The following is a 10,554-nucleotide window of genomic DNA, read 5'->3' on the forward strand; positions in this document are numbered from 1 at the left end:
TGTTGTAGTACGCAACGGTCATTAAAACATGTAAAATGTAAAAAATCAATCGAAAATTGAGGGAGTGTATTAAAAACAAAGAAGATCGTCCACTATAGTTATGAGGTATAGTCAATTTGGTATATTTTTGAAGTTGGGATGTTTTATTTGTGCTTTAAGGGAAGATACAGGGTGAGAAAAAAATAGAACAAAGTCAAACGCCATAATTTTTACATTTTTTGAAATATTATTGAATGAAAGCAAAACATGTCGGAAATAGCATCAAATTTTATAAAAAGTTTAGATTTGTTCGAATTGGTCACCTTTGGCACGAATTATGGCCTCCCAATGGCTAATGAAACAGTCACACGCTGCCTGAATGTTGTTTTGCGGTATTTTGGCCCGCTCCCGGCGAAGCGCTCGATTGAGGTGACCGACACTTTGCTATTTGCTTTGCCAGACACAATAGTCCAACGGATTGGTATCCGGAGTCTTTGGTGGCCTTTGTGCGCTGAAAATGAAGCGAGGAACCCCATTTTGTAACCATTCTTGGGTGGCGCGTGCTGAATGCGATTGTGTTAAATCCTGTTGAAATGTCCAAGATCTGCTGCAAAAATGTTTGAGGGCTTAAATACACCCTCCAGAATATTTTCGCGATAACATTCGGCATTTATTCTGATGCCGCGGTCGATTAATACGAGCGGAGAGCGACCATTGGCTGTTATGGCGGCCCACACCATCACCATGGCCGGCGCTTGAGTTCTGGTGGCCAACCAAATGTGCAATTCAGGTGACCTCTTTGGCAGTTAAACACGACAAAATGTTTGTTTACAAACTGCTGTACAACGAATGTTTTCTAATCGGAGAAAACCAAATTGGCAGTTCACCACTTTCGGCCAAACCATGAACTCTTTAGCTCTTTTGAATCTATTTTCTTTCTGTTCCGAGCTCATTCTTCAATAATTCCCGAATGGAATATGGCAATATGTTCAGCTCACCAGCTCACAAAAATGCTTTTGTTCGCTTGTAAACAATGTAATGAGCTGTCACTGGAATTATTTAAACATCTGTCGGACGAGTGGCTCAAAAATGACAGCAGTCTGAAGTTGGTTGCAGTTTTCTCATCTTACCCTGTACAGGCATTGTGTTTCCTATTAGACTGTCGATTGTATCCCCCAAATAAATCCTGTTTGATTTGCATTGGATACCTTTTTTTTAACACCCGTCCCTCTCTCTCGGCCCATTATACTCATGGATAATATTTTTTATGTGACAGAACATATCAAATATTTTTCTACTCTTCTGCCATGTCATAATATGGCAATGCAAATGGCTGCATAAAAAAACGCATTTATAATTCGTACATTTAACGTCGTTAACCGTTGCTACTTAAACTCGACTGCAGCATTATCACCAAGAGCTTAGTTCCTATACAGCCAGCTAGCTAGCTCACAGTTCAGAGTTCTTTTCCACTATTGTAGTAATATAATCTTGTCATACAGAGTCATAAGACCACTCACACTATGATCTGAATAAAAACATTCGCATAAAACATGAAACTTATGACGGGTCACTCACACAAATAGGAATTGAAGACAACAGAATGCATGGGAAAAAGGACATAAAATAAAAGAAATGCACTAGACAATTTAGATGATGTGGATGTTAGTTTAATATTTGAAAGCTATATTGGCTGTCGGTTTGTGATCAACCAAAGGCTCGAAATTTCTTATAGCATATAGTATAGAATAAATGTCCGAGGAAAAAAAATCTGATTAAATTACTGTTCTTAATAATTCCTGGATTCCTATAAATTCCTGGGTTTTAGGTTCAATTTAGACTATTAATTTCTTTCGGGACCAATAGTAGAATTGTCCGACAAATAATTTCGTAGAATATTTTGTCTTGCTACGATTCCTTTTAAAATGAGTTTTTAACCATAATTTGAAAGAGACCCCTTTGATGAGTCGATTGGAAATTAACATAACCACTACATATCTAAAAAGCAAGAATTCCAAGGTAGCTTAATCCGAAAAAATCAACAATTTTGGAAGAGAGGACTGTCCCAGCCCAGTTAAAACACATCACAATTTTCTAAAATATTACCTTAACATTCGGAATCTCCCTCGCATCACCAAATTTCCTCTTATGTTCCTCCTTTTTTAATTCACACTTTCAAGTTTTTTGCTCAGCTCATAAAAAACATAAACGAATTTCATGATTTCATTTTGCAATTTAACAGCAATACTAACACGAGCAGCCAACAGTTCCAAAATCATTTTTTTCCTGCCAGAAATTGTCGTCTGCATTGCAAGTTAGGATGCCGCATTGGAAGTTGAACGGAGCATTGGAATTTGAATGGGGATAGCCTAACTATCTTGAATTCCGTTTCGTTCATCTGTTTGCCATCTATTGCAAAAGGGGGAGATGGAGGTCATGGGAGTTGTGTTGTATATTTGCAGACATAGCTTTGTATGGAATCGGTGAACTCAGTGTCGTTTCCGCTGTGATTTGATTTCCTTAGTCTTTTGAACAGGGGAAAGAACAGTGTCGTTTATGGGTGAAAAGTGTTGAATGGTAACGTTTAGCCAAGGAGAATATTTTTTTCAAGTCCATTGTGTAGTTTGAGTTATATTACCTCGCCCCATCCCCATGATCTTTCGAATATGAGAAGCTTCATCAGCTTGCCCATATGACAAAACTCATATTCCACCAGTTCGTCTATATGAGAAGGCTCCCTGCTTTCACCAGCTCGCCTCTAACAAAAGGTTCCCTGCTTCAGCTCGCTTCTAAGAAAAAGCTTCCTAATAAAGCTCGCGTCTGAGAAAAGACTCGCTGCTTCAGCTCGCATCTGAGAGAAGATTACCTGTTTCAGCTCGCCTCTGAGAAAAGGCTCCCGGCTTCGCCTTTTCTCGCCTCTGAGAAAAGGTTCCCTGCTTTAGCTCGCCTATGAGGAAAGGATTCCTGCTTCACCAGCTCGCCTGTATGAGAAGGCCCCATGTCTTCTTCAATGAAGCAAGGCTCCAATCTTCATTCGTTCTCGTAGAAGGTAACAATCTCAGCTTCATCAGCTCGCCTAGAAGGCATAGCTATCAGCTGCATCAGCTCGACTAGAAGGCATAGATGTCTGCTGCATCAGCTCGCCTATATACGAAGGCTCCCCGCTTATTTAGCTCGTCCATAGGAGAAGCTTCCTGTTTCACCAGCTCGTCTATAGGAGAAGGTTCCCATCTTCACCAGCTCGCCTATAGGAGAAGGCTCCCATCTTCACCAGCTCGCCTATAGGAGAAGGCTCCCATCTTCACCAGCTCCCCTATAGGAGAAAGCTCCAATCTTAACCAGCTCGCCTATACGAGAAGGTTCCCATCTTCACCAGCTCGCCTCTATGAAAAGGCTCCCTGCTTCACCAGCTCGCCTATATACGAAGGCTCCCTGCTTCACCAGCTCGCCTATATACGAAGGCTCCCTGCTGCTTCAGCTCGCCTATAGAAGAAGGCTCCCTGCTTCACCAAATCGCCTATAGAAGAAGGCTCCCTGCTTCACCAAATCGCCTATATACGAAGGCTCCCTGCTTCACCAAATCGCCTATATACGAAGGCTCCCTGCTTCACCAGCTCGCCTATAGAAGAAGGCTCCCTGCTTTACCAGCTCGCCTGTAGGAGAAGGCTCCCTGCTTCACCAGCTCGCCCATAGAAGAAGGCTCCCTGCTTCACCAGCTCGCCTATAGAAGAAGGCTCCCTGCTTCACCAGCTCGCCTATAGAAGAAGGCTCCCTGCTTCACCAGCTCGCCTATAGAAGAAGGCTCCCTGCTTCACCAGATCGCCTATATACGAAGGCTCCCTGCTGCTTCAGCTCGCCTATAGCAGAAGGCTCCCTGCTGCTTCAGCTCGCCTATAGGGCCCTGTTTCATCGGCTCGCCTCCAGAGAAAGGCTCCCAGCTTCATCAGCTAGCCTATATGGGAAGGCTCTCTGCTTCTTCAACTCGCCTATATAAAAAGGCTCCCTGCTGCTTCAGCTCGCCTATATACGAAGGCTCCCTGCTGCTTCAGCTTGGCTATATACGATGGCTCCCTGCTGCTTCAGTTCGCCTATAGGGCCCTGTTTCATCGGCTCGCCTACAGAGAAAGGCTCCCAGCTTCATCAGCTAGCCTATATGGGAAGGCTCTCTGCTTCCCTGCTTCTTCAGCTCGCCTATAAGGCAAGACTGAATGCTGCCTCAGCTCGCCTATGGGAAAAGGCTCCTAGTTTCAGCTCGCCTATATGGAAAGGCTCCCAGCTTCTTCAGCTTCTCTATGATGAAATGATCCCAGCTTCTTCAGCTCGCCTACGAGGAAAGGCGCCCTGCTTCAGCTCGCCTATATTGAAAGTCTTTCTGCTTTATCAGCTCGCCTATAGGGAAAGACTCCCTGCTTCCGCTAGCCTATGAAGCAAGGCTTCCAGCTTTAGCTCGCCTATAAGGCAAGGCTCCCAGCTTAAGCTCGCCTATAAGGCAAGGCTCAATGCTTCAGCTGGCCTATAAGGCAAATTTTCCAGCTTTAGCTCGCCTATAAGGCAAGGTTCCCTGCTTCAGCTCGCTTATAAGGCAAGGATCTTAGTTTTAGCTCGCCTATAAAAGAAAGCTCCCAGCTTCTTCAGCTAGAAGGCTCAGCTAGAAGGATTCAAGCTTTAACTCGCCTCCAGGAAAGGGTCCCTGGGTTTCCAGCTCTAGCTCGCCTATTCCAAAGACTCCTTACTTTAGGTGGCCTATATCAAAGGCTTATTGTCTCAAATAGCCTTTACGCAATGTTTTGGCTTTGGATTGTCAACAAATACAGCTCCTTCTTGCACTACGCCTATTAGACAATCATCCGATTTCGTTCAGTCTTAAGATAGACTTTCTGTTACAAATTAAATTTTTCTCCCTCTTTTCCTAATTTTTAAAATTTAAAATTTTTGGAATTTTTTTTTTTTGGAATCAGTAATCTCTCCAAAAAACCATAATTCTAGGAGACATCAGCATCCAACTGATTTCATCATTCCAGCGCTTAACAAATTTACTGCGATTTTCTCTCGCTTAGATTTACCGCTTTATTCATGACAAATTGAATGTGAATGTGCAAAAAAAAAAAGAAAGGAACAAATAAAATGAGTGAAGAGACAAATAAAAAATCGGATTCATTGCATAAATATCTGTTGATTTGCAACGAAGGAAAAGAGGGGGAACCAAAAGGTACAAAAAGAAATGGCAAATTTCCTTTTGTGACACGAAAAAAAACACATATAAATCTATTTTTTGAGTTCAACAAAAAAAGGAGAAAAAACACAAACCTAATGGCTCTGAAAACCATCTACATTTGCATTTATCCTTGAATCTTTGGTAGTTTCATTCAATGTCGTCGAGTATGTGTTGTATGTTTATTGAAAAGAATTACATACACACACAAATACAAATGAAGCTGAAGAAGAATATGCAGATAGAGATGATATGTAAATCTACAAATAATAGACTCAAAAATGTGTGTATGTATGTGTGTGTTCACAAATATGAATATAAATTGAATTTAACACTGTGAAAGCAAAGTGCAAATCGTATTTATATTCATTTGACCATAGAAGCAGAGCACACGAAAGGAAAAAAAAAACATATTCGACATAGTGATTTTAGTTCCAAGTTTCGAAAGGGATGGAATCCTAACAAACCTAGAATAAGAGCAAAATAACTTTTCTTACAAAATCTAAAAGAAAATACAATTTTACTTACATTTGGTTAAGCCAAGTAAAGGGTAGATTTTTCTTAATAAAAAAAGTGAAACAGATATTTATGATTATGGAAGCTATATTTATAGGTGAACTGATACTGGAGCCCTTTCCATGGGCCAGGTGCTGTTGAAAACTTTGTTTATAGATAAATCAGCGATAGATATTTCAAAAATTTGGAAACTTACATATTCTTTTCCAAAGAAAAGTCCTTCAAACATAGCCAATATTTCTTTATAAATAACACCAGAACTGAGGAGGAACTTTTTTGTATATTTCAAGATTTCACATACTGAGAACAAATGCATTCTTTGGGTCAAATGATCAGATTTTGATAGGAAAAAATTTAATTTTTTTTTAAAAAATCGCAGCAAACAAGGGAATGCTGCTTGATAACAACCTCAATTAATGAAAACAATTTTTTCTGTGAGACCAGATTTTTTAAGAAATTTGGAAAGATTTTTTTTTTTTTTTTTTTTTGAAAAAATGTTTTTTAAATTGAGAACATGTTTATACCCTACACCACACCTTGATAAGGGTATAATGTCTTTGTCGATTTGTTTGTAACATGGAGGAGGAAGCAAGAAAGACTCATAGTTACTTTTGAGGATCTTCATAAAATTACTTTCTGAGTTGATTTATGCATGTCAGTCCGTCCGCCCGTCCAAAACCAATATCAATCCAAATGACCGAAATTTTAGCACATTCAACCGAATTCGGTCTACAAGCAATTACTTCAAATTTGATGAAGATCGGTTCAGATATAGCTATAGCTCCCATATATATGTTTTATCCAACTTGGGGGTTTAGGTCCCCATAAGGTCCCTCACATGAGTAATATGCAATCCACAAAAATGATCGCTTAATGACATAACGCTTTTGAAGCGTCACTCCAAGCAGATTTTTACCATGAACCAATACACCCCACGCGAAATAGTTGAAATTTACATTCAACAGAAGAAGTCAATTGTGAAAACTCAACGTGCTTTTGAAACATTAAAAAATGTGAGAAGTGCGCCTTCTAAGAACACCATTAAGCGTTTATACGAAAAATTTTCGACTGGTAAGGCTCTTTCTAATTCGAAGAGGCCATATAAAAATCGACCAAGGCGATCGGCCGAGAATATCGCTGCCGTACGAGACAGTGTTGGGAGGTCCCCAAGAACATCCCGAAAACGCCGTTCTCAGCAGTTGGGCATGGCTTGGTCCACTTTACAACGGATTATTCGCATTGATTTGATTGACGCAAAGAATGTTGCCTGCGGACAAGCCTCGTCGATTGGAATGGGCCCAAAGAGTCATCGAAATGGCCGAAGATGACGACATGGGTCCGTCGAATTGAATTTATCGAAGAAACAAGTACTTCAAATTTGGTGAGAATCTTAGGTGAGCTAAGATTGAAAAACTTCCTTTTAGGCAAGACCCTGCAAAAATTTTCATAGATTGAGAACAGTTTTTTTTCTATTGGAAACAATTATTATAGGCGGAAATGAGAATAGATACGTTTTTTTTTTTTTAAAGAAATTTCCAAAATAACTGATTGTAATTTTTCTATTGAAAAAATCCTCAAAATGACAGGATGGATTTTTTCTATAAAAAAAAATGGAGAAACGATTTTAATTGACTAAAATTAAATTACTCCTCAAAGCTAACCTCACTAATCGACGAAATTTTTACCGACAAAAATTAAAAAAAAATTTGTTTCAATTGAAAAAGCAACTGAGAAATATTTTCTTAAGAACCGATTTTCCCCAATATTTCAGAACATTTTTTTTTTAAGAAAAAAACATCATATATTGATGTCTGATTTTTTATAAAAACTTCAGGCAGTAAACCGCTCTCTGTTTTTGGTAACCTTCTCCATTTGCCGACAATCGCAAATCAAATCTGACACCAATAAACTTGTCTTTTCCTTTCAATGACTACCAAAAAATGACTAAGACATGAGTGCTTAAAGCAACCTTCTCATAACAATACCGTCTGCACAGCAAATGAAATCCCAGAAATGCAGTAAAATATTATAAACACATAATATGTTTATTAAATTTTTGCAAAATACTTTTCTTTACACCCAGGACCCAGTCTGGCAGGATAATTTCACTTTTAATGAAATAACCACATGTGTAATTGACACCTTTGATGCTCGAGAGAGTAGAACAACAACAAAACATCGGGTTTAATTAACTCTTTGGGTGTTTCTAAAGGTTGTTAATCGATTGGTTTTAGTTGAAAAGAAAAGAAAAGTAGGGAAGATATCCACTGAACGTGTTTTCAGATTTCCCAAAAATGTAAGTATGAAAGAGATAGTAATTATTTTAATAACTAGCTGACAAACATAGGCCCCTGTGTTAGGCAGAATTAAGAAAATGGTATTCATACCTTAGCAATATCATGAAATAAATATTGGTCCACCATTTCGTATAGCTGCAATGTCTGGAGTTTTCCCCAATTCTCTTAACTTCATATTAAACTCTGCAAGAGATCAATGATTTTCAAGACGAAACTGACAGTTTTGCAATATTTGCTGATCGCTTCCAATATCTTGATTTCATCCCGGCTAAGGGAAAGGTCACTTGGCTTCTCATTTTTTTTTGTCTCGCTCTATAAGTGTCAACATTCACAAGTGATTCTCACACTCACTTCTTGCTTTCATCGTCGGATTTTCTTAACATTTTTCTATCTAATCTTTCTATATCTGGAATTTACCTTTTTCCGCCAAAAAGTCTTCAACGTTTTTCATTTTGAAATTTACGGAGGAGGCAATTAATACTGCCATTGCACAATGGACCCGCATTCTGCCCAAAATCGTTGCAAAGTCTCCATATGTGACCTCAATCAAGTTTCAGAATTTTATCCCTATCTCGTCAATCAAGACCAAATTTATTATCATTTAGTACGCAAACCCAAAGCATCTTACAACTCCTTTTCCTAGACACCAAAAATGATCCAAAACAAGTTAAAAAGTGTCAGTCGGTTATGCCGACCGATGTATACCCTCAGCCAATTTTCGCTTATTTTAATATATTTTGACAAAAGAGTTGGATGCTTATTTCGTTTTCTGTTAGCGTTTTGTTTTTCAAATCTTGAATTCTTTGCTGAGGAGATACCAGATGAAATTGTCCGATCTCTATCATCTTTACAAAAGATATTGTGTTGATGAAAATATTGACCTGTGCCAAGTTTGAATGGAATCGAATGTTAATTTCGCGTTTTATGAGCTTCATGGCTGTTCAAAATTTTAATACTTTGTGGTACCAGATGAGAGGACCGATATATCCCATCTTCACAGCAGATCTTGTGTTAGTAGAAATAATGGGATTTGTGAATTTTATGGTTGTTTTGGTTATTCAAAACGTTAACGCTTTGTGGGGGAGGTACCAATAGGAATGGTCCAATCTCTACCATTTTTATTACAGATCTTGCGTTGATGGAAATGAGATGTACCAAGTCTGAATGGAATCGGATTTTAATTTCGCGTTTTATGAGCTTCGTGGATATTCAAAGTGTTGACCCTTTTGTGGGGAAGGTACCAGAAGGAGTGGATCGATATATTCAATTTTCACGCCAGACTTTATATTAGTAGAAATAATGGATCTGTGAGATATGAAAAGGACAGAATGCATATTTCGGGGCCAGAAGTAATGGTCCGATTTCTACCTGGGGAATGCATCAGAAGAAACGGTCCGATTTCTACCATCTTTATAACAGATTTTGTGTTGAGATAAATATTGAAATCTGCCAAGTCTGAATGGAATCGTATGTAAATTTCGCGTTTTATGAGCTTCGTGGATATTCAAAATGTTGACCCTTTTGTGGGGGAGGTACAAGAAGGAGTGGACCGATATACTCCATATTCACACCAGACCTTGGGTTTATAAAAATATTGTTATGCGGGTATGTTGAAGACAATCGAAGTCTTGCATCACGTTTTATAAACGTTATATATTTTGACATCTTCTTGGTGGAGGTACTTCATGGAGTGGACCGATATTGTCCATTTTCCCACCTGACCTAGCACTGATCCATATATTACTATTCGCAATGTTAAAGCAAACCGGAATTTAACTGCATCAATCGTGCACCATAGTATAGAGGGTATATTAAGTTTGTCATTCCGTTTGTAACATCTCGAAATATGCATTTTAGACTCCACAAAGTATATGCCGATGCGATGCTCGCCCGCCTGTCCATTTAATGATACCCTTTTTTTTAGCGACATAATTCACCGGAAATGTTTCATATTTGGTATTTGAAGTTCGTAATGGATAGTACAGCCTAAGACAGAAAATTGTCAGTACATTTCCACGTCTTCGTATAGGCCCCATAAACGGGACCTTCCGATATTCGGTATTTTGATGATTTTGGCGACATTATTCAATTGTTTCAAATCTGGTGTTTGAAGTTCGCAATGAATACTACTGCTTAAGACAGAAAATTGTCTGTGCATGTCCACATCTTCGTATAGCGATATTCGGTATTTTGATGATTTTAGCGACGGTATTTACCGGAAATGTTTCAAATTTTGTATTTGAAGTTCGTATAGGATAACCCTTTCTCTTTCTGTGCGGAATTTTTTTTTTTTTTTTTTTTTTTTTTGAAATTGTTGACCTTTTGTAGGCGATGTACCTGAAGGAGTGGACCGATATTGCCCATCTCCGAACTGGATCTAAGTTTGATAATAATATAAGGTTGCACCAAGTTAGGACCAAATCGGATGCTCCCTTCGAGAATTATCTTACGCATCAACCAGAGAGACAGACGGACGGACATCGCTAGATCGACTCTAAATGTCCTAAAACAGACTTAGGCCAAAGAGACCCGTTATGTCGACTAGGCACG

Source organism: Musca domestica, unplaced genomic scaffold (genome assembly GCF_030504385.1).
Source record: "Musca domestica strain aabys unplaced genomic scaffold, Musca_domestica.polishedcontigs.V.1.1 104, whole genome shotgun sequence".
Taxonomy (NCBI): Eukaryota; Metazoa; Arthropoda; class Insecta; order Diptera; family Muscidae; genus Musca; species Musca domestica.